The sequence below is a fragment of the Triticum dicoccoides genome, chromosome 7A (assembly GCF_002162155.2).
Source record: "Triticum dicoccoides isolate Atlit2015 ecotype Zavitan chromosome 7A, WEW_v2.0, whole genome shotgun sequence".
In the NCBI taxonomy this organism is placed as follows: domain Eukaryota; kingdom Viridiplantae; phylum Streptophyta; class Magnoliopsida; order Poales; family Poaceae; genus Triticum; species Triticum dicoccoides.
In genome coordinates this window covers 5,198,332-5,213,467 of record NC_041392.1, presented here as the reverse complement: position 1 = coordinate 5,213,467, position 15,136 = coordinate 5,198,332, and the positions used below count along the sequence as shown (strand labels likewise).

Below are 15,136 nucleotides of genomic sequence, written 5' to 3'. Positions count from 1 at the left end.
CTCCGGTCAATAACCAATAGCGGGACCTGGATGCCCATATTGGCTCCTACATATTCTACGAAGATCTTTATCGGTCAGACCGCATAACAACATACGTTGTTCCCTTTGTCATCGGTATGTTACTTGCCCGAGATTCGATCGTCGGTATCCAATACCTAGTTCAATCTCGTTACCGGCAAGTCTCTTTACTTGTTCCGTAATACATCATCTCGCAACTAACTCATTAGTTGCAATGCTTGCAAGGCTTAAGTGATGTGCATTACCGAGAGGGCCCAGAGATACCTCTCCGACATTCCGAGTGACAAATCCTAATCTCGAAATACGCCAACCCAACATGTACCTTTGGAGACACCTGTAGAGCTCCTTTATAATCACCCAGTTACGTTGTGACGTTTGGTAGCACACAAAGTGTTCCTCCGGCACACGGGAGTTACATAATCTCATAGTCATAGGAACATGTATAAGTCATGAAGAAAGCAATAGCAACATACTAAACGATCGGGTGCTAAGCTAATGGAATGGGTCATGTCAATCAGATCATTCAACCAATGATGTGATCCCGTTAATCAAATAACAACTCTTTGTCTATGGTTAGGAAACATAACCATCTTTGATTAACGAGCTCGTCAAGTAGAGGCATACTAGTGACACTCTGTTTGTCTATGTATTCACACATGTATTATGTTTCCGGTTAATACAATTCTAGCATGAATAATAAACATTTATCATGAAATAAGGAAATAAATAATAACTTTATTATTGCCTCTAGGGCATATTTCCTTCAGCAGGAGCCGAGGCCGCCTGCCTCGGGCTCCCTCTCCCAGCACCGGCCGACCCCCTCAGGGCTGGTGTCACCGACGCCACCGAGGTCGGGATGGGGATGGAAGAAGACGGGGCCACCTGCCCCGAACCCCCTCCCCCACAACTCATCGCGCACGCAGTCGCCGACACTGGAGTCACGTCCACGTGAGGCGCCAGGACAAGAGAAGCACCCTCCGGCCTCCTCACCGTAGCCCCGACCAAAGTCCTTGTCGGCCGTCCAGCAGACAAGCAAGCATCCCCCTCGAACTCCAACGGAGGGAGCGTGTGCTCAAGGTAATCATCAGAATCTACCCGGTCACTCCATAGTCTGGGAGGTGCCGAGGCTGGCTCAAAGGACCCAAAACGCAGAGTAGTCATGGGCACCGCTGGTGATGCTGCAGGCTCAACCCCGGTCCCATCCCCAGGCGACTGAGATGGGTGAGAACCGTTAGACCCCTCTCGCGTGGGCTCATCTGACGGTGACCCCTTGGCCCCCGCATTGTCATCTCTGTCGTGCATGTCAACATCGTTACGATTAACCGCATCAGCAAATAAATCAGTGTCCTCAAACTCGATCTCAAGCGGGAACACCTCTCCCCTATAGGTCCAGTTGACCTTATCAGGCACGAACTCTATATCCAGAACACTCACTAAAATCCGGGCCACCCCATGGGCACGTGTGAAAGCCATATCCACTTTTTCTGTCTTCCCAACCATGATGCCCATACTAGCCACCACTCGAGCATCCTGCGGAGGCTTAGATGGAGCCCCTAAAAACTGCAACCAGACCTGCGTGAGCGGCTTTCCCTTAGGCTCAACCTGCTTCCACTCGTGGAACTCCAGGATACACTTAGTACCGGGGACTCTACACAAGCCAAAGCTCAACAATTTCTGCAAATCCTCCACAGTAGGGAAATCAACCTTAAAAACCATGTCCTCGATAGGCACCAATTCCCATCTAAAATCCCCGGGAGCCAGCTCCTGAAACCTCCTCACAATCTGTGCCTCAGTCACCGCGCCCTGGGTCGCTTTCACAATCCCGGTAGTCAAGCTCAGGATATCTTCCGGGACCTCTCTCGCCGCCGGGGACTCAAAAAACATGAGCTCAGCATAATAGACTCCATAAATATTCAGCGTCGGGGGCAGGTCACACAACAACGGGCACTCCCCGGAGTCATGTGCAGGCTTGCCACACGACTCACATAGCTGGGCCGCACACTCAGCAATGAAGTGGCCCTTCTCACCACAAAATTAGCAAATCATCCTCTCCTTCTTACGCGCATATTTGGATGCCCTCTCGGCATCAGACCTGTCGGTAGTCTCATCCATCGTCCCAGCCTCAGGAACCTCAACACTGGCCAAGGCGTTCACCACCTCCGTCGCCTGGGGAGGAAGCTCAGTGGCAGTATGGCCAGGCTCCACTGTAGACGCCGCAGGATCAACTGCCCGGGGCGGGGGCGGTCGGCGAAATCTCCCACGGCCCCCACCCCGACCACCACGATGGCCACGAAAGCCTTCTCTCTGACGGTGATCCGGGCCGGAGGCCCCCTCGACAAAACCACCTGCCGGGCCGAGAAACGGTCTCTCAGCCAACCCGTCGCTTTGCCAGGCATATCCACGACCTCCTCCCGTAGAAGAAGATCCTCGGTGCTGCCCGTCACCATACGCATCATACCCATCATCCCCCCACTGGCCTCGGGGCGGATCCTTGGACTCTCTGTTATTTGTCTGAGACGGACCAGTTCGGTTTTGCGCCGGCCTCGCAACGTAATGGGGCGGAGGAGCAGCCCGAGGTTGATTGCCCGAGGGCGCCGGCAAGCCCCCAACAGGCCGAGGCCCTCCACCGCGGCCAGCCGGAGCCACACCGGACGCGCCCGGCACAACAGGCCGAAGCCCTCCGCGACCCGCAGCCGGTAGAGCAGGAGGTGCAGCGCCCGGCGCCGGGGGCCTCAAGCCGCCCCGACCAGCGACCGACTGGACGGGCACTTGCCCTGGAGGCCTCGCGCCCACGGGGCCAGCACCTCGCCCCGGGTTGCCCTGAGTGGCGCCCTCGCCCGCCGGCGGCCTCGGGGCAGACGACATCGGGACCCCTCGTCCAGCGGCCACCGCCGGTGGCGGAGCTGTCCCGCCCCGTCCCACAGGACCGGGAGCGGCCTTTTTGGCTGGCGGCGGCACCGCCCCTCGGCCGGCCATGTCAGGCAGCGGGCAGATTCTCCTAGCCCGTTGTAGACCACAGGCAGGAAAACCTCTCGTGCCGTGCCTACGAACCCTAGGGCGAGGAGGCGGCCGCGCACGATCGAGAGAACAATCACGCTCGTACGTGCATGGCAACGCAATAGGTGGAGGAGAGTGGCCCGGTCCAGCATGGGCCTCATACCCATCTTTCTCCGGCCCAACATCTCGCGGACCAGGTCCACACCGAACCGGCCCAAATCCACCTAGCAGCTGAGTCAATCGCTGTGATCTCGCGAGCGAGATCGTAGTCATCGCCGCTGCCGTCATGGGGGCCGCCGTTGCCGGACTACCGGCGCGCCGCCTCGCGTTCTTCTTATACTTAACAGTGATCCAAGACTCCGGCCTGATCATATCGAATAACGTGAGATTCGGAAGACTCACCTTAGGTATGGGTCCCTTCCACGGTCTGAGCGCCGACGCCGCCGTCTTCCGATGAACTACGCGTCGGATCATCTCATTCTTCTCGCCCGCGTGAAGACCGATACGCGCCGGATCGTCCGGTGGCAGAACCTGATCGATCGTCATGGCCACTTCATCTTCGCAATAACCTGCATGGAATAAATCGCAAACGAGATCTGAAGGTGTCGGTGAGGGCGGCGCCTCTGCCGGGATGCATCCCCATCGTCGTCTGCGTCTTCTTCGTCGGACTCGGCGAGAGCCCAGAACCACCCGCCGACGCGTCGGCGATCACCGGCGGCGGACGGCGCCGTCGCGGTCGGGTGCACGGTGGCTCGCCCAGTCGCCCTCATGCCCGCCCGGTCTCTTAGTCAGTAGGAAATTGAGTCCTGTCCTTTTCCAATAGTCGGGTGTGTACGTGATTCATGGGCGTGTATATCGACCATTCAGCCAACTCTCAACCGCCAGCTCCCTAACCGTACCGTGCCAACGTTAATTTATGGACAGGCTGCACCTCCACTTCGCTCGACTGCTGCTGCTCTACTCTTCTTCTCCAAATTACTGTTCCAGTGATGCCGAGAATATGTTAACAAAATCTCACGGATATACATTGACTATGCAATCTACCTAGTCTTATTTGTAAATGTCATTACATTTGGTCCACATTTTACTTTACTGTAATCAAATAATATGTTCACGTTATTAATTCTATACTTCTAGCCCGCACATCGGACGGGCCACATTGCTAGTTTCTATAAATTGGAGCATAACCATGGCCTCAAAGCATCAACTAAATCATTGTTGCATATGATGACCATTAACTGAACGTTATGGGAATCCATGATTGCGCGTGTTAGAGAAAGAGAGATGACAGAAATGACTCCAGAACACCTGGCCGGAAAGAGACATCACGTGGACCCATGCACGATCCACGCGCTGTCACATGCATGCACAGAACCATGGATGAAATACTCAGGCAATTCGCTGGTAACTTTAGTACAAAGTTGAGTCATCTATTTTGGAACGGAGGGAGTACATGGAGTTGTTTATATTGGCTTTCTCTGTGAACTACCTTCTTCGTAAAGTAGTCACCTAAGGGCATCTACAATGCTGGCCGCCTAACCAGGCGCTTATGGAGAAAAGAAATTGATTATTTTAATTAGAAAATATATATAAGAGACCAGCCTTCCAACGCAAGACGCTATCAGGGGCGTTAAGTGTGCCGCTAATTATGTGCCACATGCAGGCAAAAAAGGAAGGAAGCGCCCGGCGCATCTCTTTGCGTCCGGTGGCGTCCGACGCCAGGATTCGAATGACTTAACTGCCAATCGATCGGGATAACGGCGGGAATTAGATCCTGACATCGATTACAAGCGCCCGCATTGGACATGCCCTAAAACATCTTATAAAAGTTCACAGAGGGAGTATTTTTCTTTTCTTTTTGAAGGTGACTCCGTTTAGTAAATTTGCAAACATATGCAATGTTTGTGTTGCTTTCTCTATGAATAACATATGTCACATCTGATAACAAAGTTATTGCTATATTATTCTTTTGGGAAGATAAACTATCAACATCAGAACCCATAACCAAATCGACAAGTTTCGCTGATAAAACAAGCATGTTATGGAAAATCAGGCAAATGAGCATGTTCATTGATATCGACCAAAAGAGGGACTGCCGCATGTTTCATTTACTCCTTTTCTACTAAAAATAGAAATATAGCACAATCCACAAATCGATTAGTTATTTCTTACGGAAACACATGCCTCTATGGCGCTCCACAAATCGACTGTGTTTGCCAAGACACAAGCAACCGTTTTGAAGTATGTAAAAAGATGACGCAAGTGCGTACAAAAGAAGATGGTGTTGCACAAAAAATAAGTTTTCTGCATAATAAACAAAAAAATCTACATGCACCAAAAAACGATAATCAAAACCCTTGTAAAAATATAAATACCAATCCAAAATGAGCATATAGACAACAAACACAAATAATCAAAACTCTTACAAATAAAATAAGCAAAAAAAATTATGTACCTACCCAAAACAAAGTATAATGGCTGATGATAGTTTATCTTCCCGAAAGAGTAAAATAAAGATAATATTGTTACCAGAGGTTCCATCAATTATTATAAATAAAGAAACCGTAGGATGGAGGGGAACTTTTGGTCTAGGGGGACATATACACCCTGCATGGGAAAATAATTTAGTAATTCAACAAAAAGTCAAAAAATCTGAAAATATTTTTAAAATAAACTAGACCTTACATTGTACTCCCTCCATTCCAAATTACTCGTCGTGATTTTAGTTCAAATTTGAACTAAAACCACGACGAGTAATTTGGAACGGAGTGAGTACTTGTGAGAAAAGTTTCACAAAAAGAAACCCCCCCTTTGACTTCTTTTTAAAAAAGACAAAAATTTGACCAAAATAGTGTGAATAGTGACCTATAATAGCAAATAAATTTTGTCTTTTTCGCTGTGAAGTCAACGTTGATTTTTATTTCGTGGAAATTTACATGCTAGTGCAAAAGTAAGTCAAGTTTATTTTAAAAAAAATTCTGAACTATTTTGACTTTCTGTTTAATTATTAAAAAATCCCCATATAGGGTATATATACAATAAGGAATTGAAGTGTATTTCCCATGGACGAGTATTTGTGCCATGGCTCTATGCATGAATGCGTCGACACGTCAATCATGCATGGGTTCATGTGCCCTCTCTTTCCGGCCAGCCGTTCCAGGGTTATCTCCCCCCTCTCTGTTTCCAAGAGCATTAATTAACCTACAATCTCAGTCTCTCTCTCTCCAGCACGCACAATCATGGTGTACCCATCCAAACCCTGTGTGGCAGCCCATGATGTTCAATCTTGACCATTAATTACTTATGCGAGTGCCTAGATTTTGATGGTCTTGTTGATGCTTTGATGCAATGCAACTTTGATGACTGTGCAACTTGTACTACTACCTCCGTCACGGTTTAGAAGGCGCGTTTGAAAATTCTCTGAGACCTAGGTGATTATCTATTGGTTATGAGATGGGCTAAAAAATAGCATTCACACTACGCATGCATATAGAAATAGTATATCGGAGTACTAATTAGCTACTAGAAATAAATGCAATGTGCCCTAAACCTTGTCTATTGTGAAAACACACGCAAATTTAACTGTGCCTTCTAAACTGTGACGGAGGGAGTAGTAATTGCTCACATTTATATAAAATGCTTGTCATCGTGCTTCCCGGCACCAGAGGACGGTGCCATTGTTGCAGTACAACATAGGATGAGCGGCCTGCTCTTCACGACATGTCTGGCAAAATAAACGAACGGTTGCGGGATTCGGAGAAGAAGAACGTTAGCGGTGGACGGATTGCTTGGTGGGGTCCTAGCATGTCCATAAATGTTGGTACAGTTAGGGATTTGTCTATTGTGAGTTGAGAGATGGAAATTGAACGCCCTTGATCGGCGACAAATAAGTTATCATTCTGATAACAACGATTGAACCTCACTTCGGATGAAGAGTAGTCAAAGGATCAGTAGGCGCGACTTTAAAGACTTTGAGCACTCATAGTGGGGAGTATCATATACTAGTATGCATATGATACTATCTTCATAGTGCATAGTATCATAAAGTAGTATCATAGGTGATCATATTTATTGTCATGCAGGACACAAAGTAGTATAACATTTAACGTATCTACCTATGTTACTTTAACCTTCTCTCTTCTTTAATTCTCTGCCACATCAGCATGTTTGTTATTCCCGAGTGCATGATACCGGCTAAGATGATACCACCACTATGGCCAGCCTTAGGGGGGTACTGGCAATGTCATGCCCCGAGGTATAGCTACAGTGTACATAAGAGGTCTGACCACCATAGAGTGGTCCAAGCCTGCTACTCGAAGTTCACCGGCAATACAGGGTGCATCGCCACTTCGGGGTACAAGACAGGCATTCTGTTACGTAAATAGCTAGGTCTTCTGTATTTTATGCATCTACCAACCGACACCGGACCTATAAACCTAGCCATAGTTGACATACTACACCGTAAATAGAATCATCCGAGGAAAACATCCCACCTAATCCAAGGGCTTGAACCTGGATAAATCTTTATTTGTATGGATGAATATAGCTTAAGAATGTAAAACATAGACCATTGCCATCTATCTTGACTATTGTTTTAGATTCATGAAAAGTACTGCATCAGATGACCGAGTTCTTCCTCTGCCATAGATAATACATCAGATGACCACATCTAACATTCAGTCCCTTGTGGGCAATGACCTCATCCTCTATAATTATTTCCTCTGCCATAGGTGATCATGCAGGAGCATGTCATCGAGCAAAAATTCGAGCGCAATATTGCCAAAAAAGAACAACATGATCTAGTGTCCCAAGTTGGGCACGCAGAGCGGGCCGTGGCCGATCCACCACACTGCCTTGCGCACATACGTTTCGGGCGTTGGTGTCAATGGCGCGAAGCACCTGGCCTCTGCGAAGGCGGAGGCCATCGTGCCGGCCAAGAAGAATGGTGCCTAAAGATAGGATTAGACGTTAATATAATGCTGGCTGGCTCGTGTGGGCGAGTTCTGTTAGTAGTAATCTTGACATGCATTATGCGGTTTAGGCTGGCTTGTGTGTGCAGCCAAGGTGCACGTTGTTAGGCCAAATCATATGGATCACGGTCAGTTTGCCGGGTCATGTGCTTGTGCTTGTGCGAGTGCTAGTCATGTGGCCATTCCCCGCATGCATATAGTCATGATTTAGTTGGCGCATGGAGCCGTTAGCAGCATGGTCGGGTCATAGATCGTGGAGAGATTCCAGGTCTGTTAGGCAGGACGTGCGTGCGTGGAGTTGGTGGCCGGGGGGCGCGTGTGTGTGCTAGCCTGGGTATAAAACCCCCTCCCCATGTACTAATCAAGGAGCTACGGTTTGTTCCTGAGACGGTGTGGTATGTGCCACTGAGCCGGGGTATGTGCCCAGTGAAGTGACGCCTTTCATGCGGCGGGGCATTTGTGCGCCGGCAAAAAATCCAGTGTGCTCCTTCTTCCACCTTTGTCCGAGCGAGTGAGAGGAGATGAGCGGCGAGCTGGTCCGGGATTTGTCCCAACATTTGGTATTATGAGCTTGGTTATCTTGGCGTCCTTCCCCTTGCCGGATGCGTGCCGGTGGTGGCGGTGTTCGCCGGCGGATGCGTGATGAACTCCGGGCCATGTGTCGGCCTATAGAGGTGTGCGGCGCTGGCGCAAAGTGAGTCCGCGACGAGCATGGCAGACGTCGGGGCATATGACGGAGCACGGTGCGATCGGTGTCAGTGCGCCAGGTCTGGTCCGTGGCGGTGCGACCGGCGTTTGTGCGCCAGGTTGGGTTCGTGGCGGTGCGACCGGCGTTTGTGCGCCAGGTCGGCTCCGCGGGCTGGGTCACGGCCATGTGTGTCGCCAGAGAAGATGGCGTATGTCGCCAGAGATGAAGAAGCAGGTACGGTGGTGACCGGCGTGAGCGTGCCCGGTCGAGTCCAGCGACGACGAGCAGGCGGCACGTCACAGCTACGGGCAGAGACGTTTGACACGACATCGACGACGAGTCGGGGCGAGGTCATAGTTTAAGGGGAGAATGTTAGGAATAAACCGTGGTGGGCAGTGGCGGAGGCACCGCCCAGCGACCCTGGGCACTTGCCCGGGCTCGCTTGTCCTGGACAGTAGCGATCGATCCAAATTCTAAAGGGCAAAACACATTCCGTGGGTTGGTTTACCCGGCCAAAAAAACGGGCCTTGGATTCTCACAGCGGCTCAATACAACAGTCTGCAGTCTGCCCAAGCCGATACAGCAGACACGCGAGCGAGCCTGGGATCGATCGCTCGACGAACTCCCTATCTCTTTGTTTTCTCACAGGCGGCGAGCGCCTGGCAGCTGGCGCTACAGCCCTAGACGGCTAGACGCACGACCGGCTGCGAGTGGACGCGAGGTGCCCAGCGGCTCAGGCAGTGTACTCGTCCGTTTGTCCCTCAACCCCCTCCTCATTCGCTTTGGCTTCGTTCGGTAAGAATCTAACTAACTAAAAATCCTCAATCAGAATTAGGGTTAGCCGGCTAGGGATCCCTCATCTCTGAATGATTGTTGGCTAGGGAATGAATTGTTCATTTGTTCTTGCACAATTAATTGGAAGGAGAGCTTGTTGCGCCAGCTCACATTACTGAACAACATCTTGAAGTAGAACTGTAGAAGGGAAGATAATAGATTACGGATTACGCTGTGCTTATTTTTAGGTCAGGACCTCCTAACGTTTTGATCCTCATATGATTTTCCTCAACATACCATGTATACATATTTATTTTCAAGTCAATTAATCTGTAGTAGAACTAACTAACTACTCCCTCCGTCTCATAATGTAAGACGTTTTTTTTACTCTAGTGTAGTGTCATCTTACATTATGGGACGGAGGGAGTAGCAACTATTTTCAAGTAGTTCTGTACTATGAACCTGTCACTTGTTGTAGCTCATTTTCTTATTTACTTGTTTAACAACTAACCTCAAACTTTATCATTAAATTTCAGAAATGAGGTTCTTGATTGATAGAGCAAGCACTGAAAGTGTGAATGGTGTGCAATCGGAAATAGAAGTGGAGGCACAACCACCTCCTAACATTGACAATGAATTTAATCCAAATGATATTGGGCATGATCCCGAAAAGAGGAAACAAATTTGTGAGTATCCTCCTAATATTCAAGATCAAGTGAGAAGAGCATATGTATTGAAGGGTCCAATGCAACCAAATTTGAATAAATTTCCTCGTACTGAATTTGGAAGTTCACGTTCATCGAGATCATTTTCTAAATCTTGGTACAAAAAGCATTCAAGGATTGAATACAGTGAGTGGAAGAAGGCAGCTTATTGTTTTTATTGCTTTCTCTTTAAGCAACCTGGAATGGCTGAGCACTTTGGTTATGATGTATTCACCAAAGAAGGATTCACTGATTGGAAGCATGCATCTAAAGCCATCAAAGATCATATTTGTGGTCCTGGTAGTAAGCACAGTTGTTGCGTCAAGCATTATGATGATTATAATAATCAGAGACAAAGTGTGGCAAGCAATTTTGCTAGAATAAACAAGGAATCAGAAGAAATGTATAAGATCCGCTTGACTTGTTCTGGAAGTTGTTCAAGATATCTCATTGCACAAGGCTTGGCTTTCCGTGGACATGATGAATCCTCTACTTCTCTGAACAAGGGAAATTTTAGAGAGATGATAGATTTGGAAAAGACTAAAAATGAACAAGTGAGAGATGCTTTTGACCGTGGTGGAAGGAATTGTACAATGACATCTGGTGACATTCAAAAGGAGTTTGATGATATGTTACATCGAGTGAGAGTTATTCAAGTCAGTTGATGATAAGGATATTATTCGAACATTTACTGCAATGAGATCTCGGAAAGGGCATTTGCCTCGTGATTTGCTTTAGTGCCTTGTCGGTATGTTTCATCTAACCATCTATATTCTTGCATGCTTTCGATTTTACATCTCACAACAAAATTTATTTAATTACAAATACATTTTTTATATTGTAGTGCCTTCTAGGACCTTTGCAAACATGGCGAGTTTTCCTATACGCAATGCTAATCGTATGCCCAGTGGCGGAGCTAGCCAATCAATGGAGCCGGGGCAAAATACAAAGGGATGTGGTTCATGGTCATTTGCCCACTATAACTGATGATTAATTCTTCATCTTCTTCTATAATCAAATGGAAGTTTCTAGGCAGAGCCCGGGCAGCTGCCCAGGGTCGCCGGGAGGTGGCTCCGCCACTGTGTATGCCCATCTTTCGGCAAAAATGAACAAGTGAGAGATGCTTTTGACCGTGGTGGAAGAAACTGCACAGTCACATCTAGTGACATATGGTATGGCGAGTTTTACTCTATGCAAGGCTGACTCTTTATTTATTTTTGTCATGTATCCACTTTATTTGATCTATGAAGTGGATATTGATATATTAGCTCACTTTAAAATTAAATTTTGTGTGACTACTATGGTTCTGCTTTCATTTGATTATTAATGCGGATTTGTTATTCCAAAACTTGGTGGTATAGTATATGTTGTGTATTTGAATACCTGATTTTTTTTCTCGATTATACGCTTAGGCTTAACTTGCCCAGGCTTCACAAAATTTCTGGCTCCGCCACTGCTGGTGGGTGTGCCATGTCCGTGGTGTAAGTATGTGTGCGTGCTCGTGACCGTCGTAGTTAGGCTGGCAGCAGTAACAAAACGGTCGTGGCATTCCGTTCGGAGCCAGCCGGGTCATACGCGTAGAGCGCGTCGTGGAGGTCGGGCTGAGCGGATGGATAGTGTGCTAGATCGGGGAGGTGGGCAGCGATGTCCATGCATGCGTCGGCCAAGTATAAAACCCATCGGATTGAATTTGTTACGAGAGGGGTCTAAAGAAAATGTAGTCTTTGTCGGGACCATGGTATGTGCCTGATCGATGTGAGAGTTCTTCTGAGTTGTGCTGCGTGTGTGCGTGTGTACCTTCATGTATCCGTTCGAGTCATTGTGAGAAATAAAGCCAAGATACAGGCGTTCGTGCGCTGTGGCGTTCGTCGCCGGAAAATTATGATGTCTCTTTCGTCTACCTCTATCCGGTGTCATTTGCGCCGATGGGTTTGTCCCACAAATATAATGCTGGCTGCTCGATTGTTTGAAGTGTTGGTGAAGTTATTAATGAGTAGATTATGGGAGATGAGTTTATTTTACCTGGCATTGCACATCGATTCCTTTGCTTCTATATTGGACGTGAAGACTCTTAGAGAACCGGGCAACATAGCTGCATGGAAAGAATCAATGGAGCATGATCTTGTCAACGACATCGAGATACTACTACTAATTAAGATGTGATGTACTCCTACTCTACCATTGAGCGAGTATGTATATGTGCTTACCGTTTAGTGGCGGCGTACATGGTGTAAAGGGGTAAGGTGGGGATGGCCTCTGACGAGGCCGAGCCCAAATTGACCACAGCTCCCCTCCCGCACACCACCATGCCCGGAATCACCACCGCCGTCACCTCCGTCAGCCCCAACAGGTTCACCCGTATCATATCCACCCACTCCTCCACACCGGCCTCGTGCAGGAACACCGCCCTGGGCTCCAGCACGCCGGCGTTGTTCACCAGCACGCCGACGTCCAGCGCCTCCACGGTCTGCCGCAGCCACCGCATCGCCTCGTCGCCTGCCAAATGTATTCTAGTTTGCTTCGTGTTTCACCGTGGGCGGTGGCGAGCAGCGACAGGGTCCAAGACTAGAGTCTTGGTCTTCACGGTGGGAACGGCCCTGCATATCGTCCGGGAGATGTCGCGGAGCTTGGCCGAGTCTCGGCCGGCCAGGATGTTGAGATATAGCTATGTATATTTCTTGTACAACAAGCTTTCCTTCTTTCATGTATAGTTGAGGACGTGGCTCCTCTATGTAGTACTTATATGTATGTGTATATTGCATCCGATCAATATATCGTGAGTTGCATCATATTCTACACAGGATAAGGTTCAGCCCACTGCGCGCGAGCTCCACGGCCAGGGACCAGCCAATGCCGGATGTTGGCCCCGTGATGACGGCCCACGTGCCGTAGCAGCGCCAGAGGTCCTTGGGACGCCGGAGGCACACGGCCAAGTGCGGAACGAGGCGGAACGCCAAGGCAGCTACATATACGGCACCAAGAACGACCAATGGTGCGAACCATGCCATCGTATCCTCCTCTTTCGCGCGCCTCTCCATCGTATATATCCTCCTCCAGCAAATTCTGCATAGCAAACCATCAAAATATGCATGCATGCATGCAAGCATCGGTCGACATGGATGTGAAGCAAAACACAGTCGGGCAAATCTCTGTAGCAAATGCTTAGCACAAAAATCAAACTCACGTGAGCTGGGGGAGAAGCAATTGTTGCTCCACGGGCTCTTTGAGATCGGCTCAGGCGGGAGGGAAGGAGGCGAGCTGAGTAACTAGTTTGATATCCTTAAATCCTTTCTAGATCAGCAACTACATAGCCTTGAACTGGTGGGCTTGTTGTCGGACCCAAAGGCATATGCGCGCACGGTGCTCCAATCCATCTCCAAAGTGATCCACTTTAGCTAGATTTCAGTCAGCTGACTTTTAGTTTTATGGTCAGTCGATTTTCTGTCTATTAGATTGTGCTTTAAGATTTGTGTAGTTTTCCTTTTTCCTGTCTTGTTTTGCTGGTGTACTGGGCTGTGTGGATTCTATTGACTCCTATTTTGGGTCAGTCAATTTCCTTCTTGGGCTGGGTTTTCGTGTGTGCATGCTTTTTTTCCTTGGATTTGCTTTGTTTTCTGCTCGTGTACGCTTTTATTTTTCTATTTTTCAGTTGAGTTTTTTCCTTTACATGTATTTCCGGATGTTGAGTATGTGTAAATGTATAGATGTACGAATTACACTATAGTACGGATATTTCACTCTTATAAATTTATTCTATATATTATAAAAGTGCATTTTGGTGTTAATTGTATGATTTTTTTGTTTTTTCATTTTATTTATTCTTTAAGGTTAATAACAGTGCTAATTGTTTTGTGCTAATTAAATACAGTTTTCTATTATTATGTGTATGTATGCATGAAATTACTATAGAATATTTGTGTAAATTATACTAGACTGCTAAAGTTGCATTACTAAATGTGTATTCACTGCATATTATAAAAAGTGCAATTTCACTGATAAGTTGTGTGTAAGTTTTTTTAATTTTCTATCTTCTTAAGAGTAATATCAATGTCACTAATTGACTCTCTCTTAGAAAACTTTGTTTGTTTTATTATGTCTAGTTTGAAATTCATTTCCTGTTTTTAAGGATGATACCAGTGCCACTAATCTGTTCCTTGTTTAAAAACTTTGTTTTATGTAAAATTCACTATTATATGTTTATTCTTGTATAACTAAAAAAGTGCAATCTATGTTTAAATTGTGTGCAAATTGTATCATTATTTTTTATTTTCTTCTTAAAGGGTGGTACCAATGCCACAATACTTGATTTCTTCTTAGAAAAAAAAATATTTTTATTTTTGTGTTTGTAAGTGAGCATACATGCAAGTATGATGCACCATGTGTGTAAATTATAGTAGACAGCAAATATTGCACTGTATATGCTTATTTTTTGCATATTACAACAGTGCAATTTCAGGGCATACTTGTGTGCAAGTTATTTTTTAATTTTTATTCTTCTTAAAGGGTTTCATTTTCCCCTAGGAAAACCTCATTATTTTGTTTTTGCTTTTGCTTTTTTAGTGTTTTTTCTTAAAGGGTTTCATTCTTACATAGAAAACTTCATTATTTTGTTTTAGTTTTAGCTTTTTTAGTTGTTTTCTTAAAGGGTTTCATTATTCCATAGAAAACTTCATTATTTGGTTTTTGTTTTTTATTTTATTTTCTTAAAGGGTTTCATTCTTCCCTAGAAAACTTTATTATTTTATTTTTGTTTTTATTTTTTAGTATCTTTCTTCTTAAAGGGTTTCGTTATATTGTTTTTATAATATTTCATTAGTGATATTTACATTTTCATTTCTTTCTTTTTAAGGGTAATACAAATTCCAGTAATTCATCCCTTCTTTGGAAACTTCTATTTTGTGTAAATTCTGCAATTATATTCTTATCCTTGCATATTATAAAAGGCGCAATTTTGTGTAAATTGTGTGCAAATTTTACATTTGTTG

The 15,136-nt window shown here is 46.4% G+C and overlaps 1 pseudogene; it reads right to left on the bottom strand.

The window, feature by feature from the left end:
* Positions 1 to 7,727: 7,727 nt before the first annotated feature.
* Positions 7,728 to 13,159, bottom strand: LOC119332796 (annotated as a pseudogene).
* Positions 13,160 to 15,136: the final 1,977 nt, after the last annotated feature.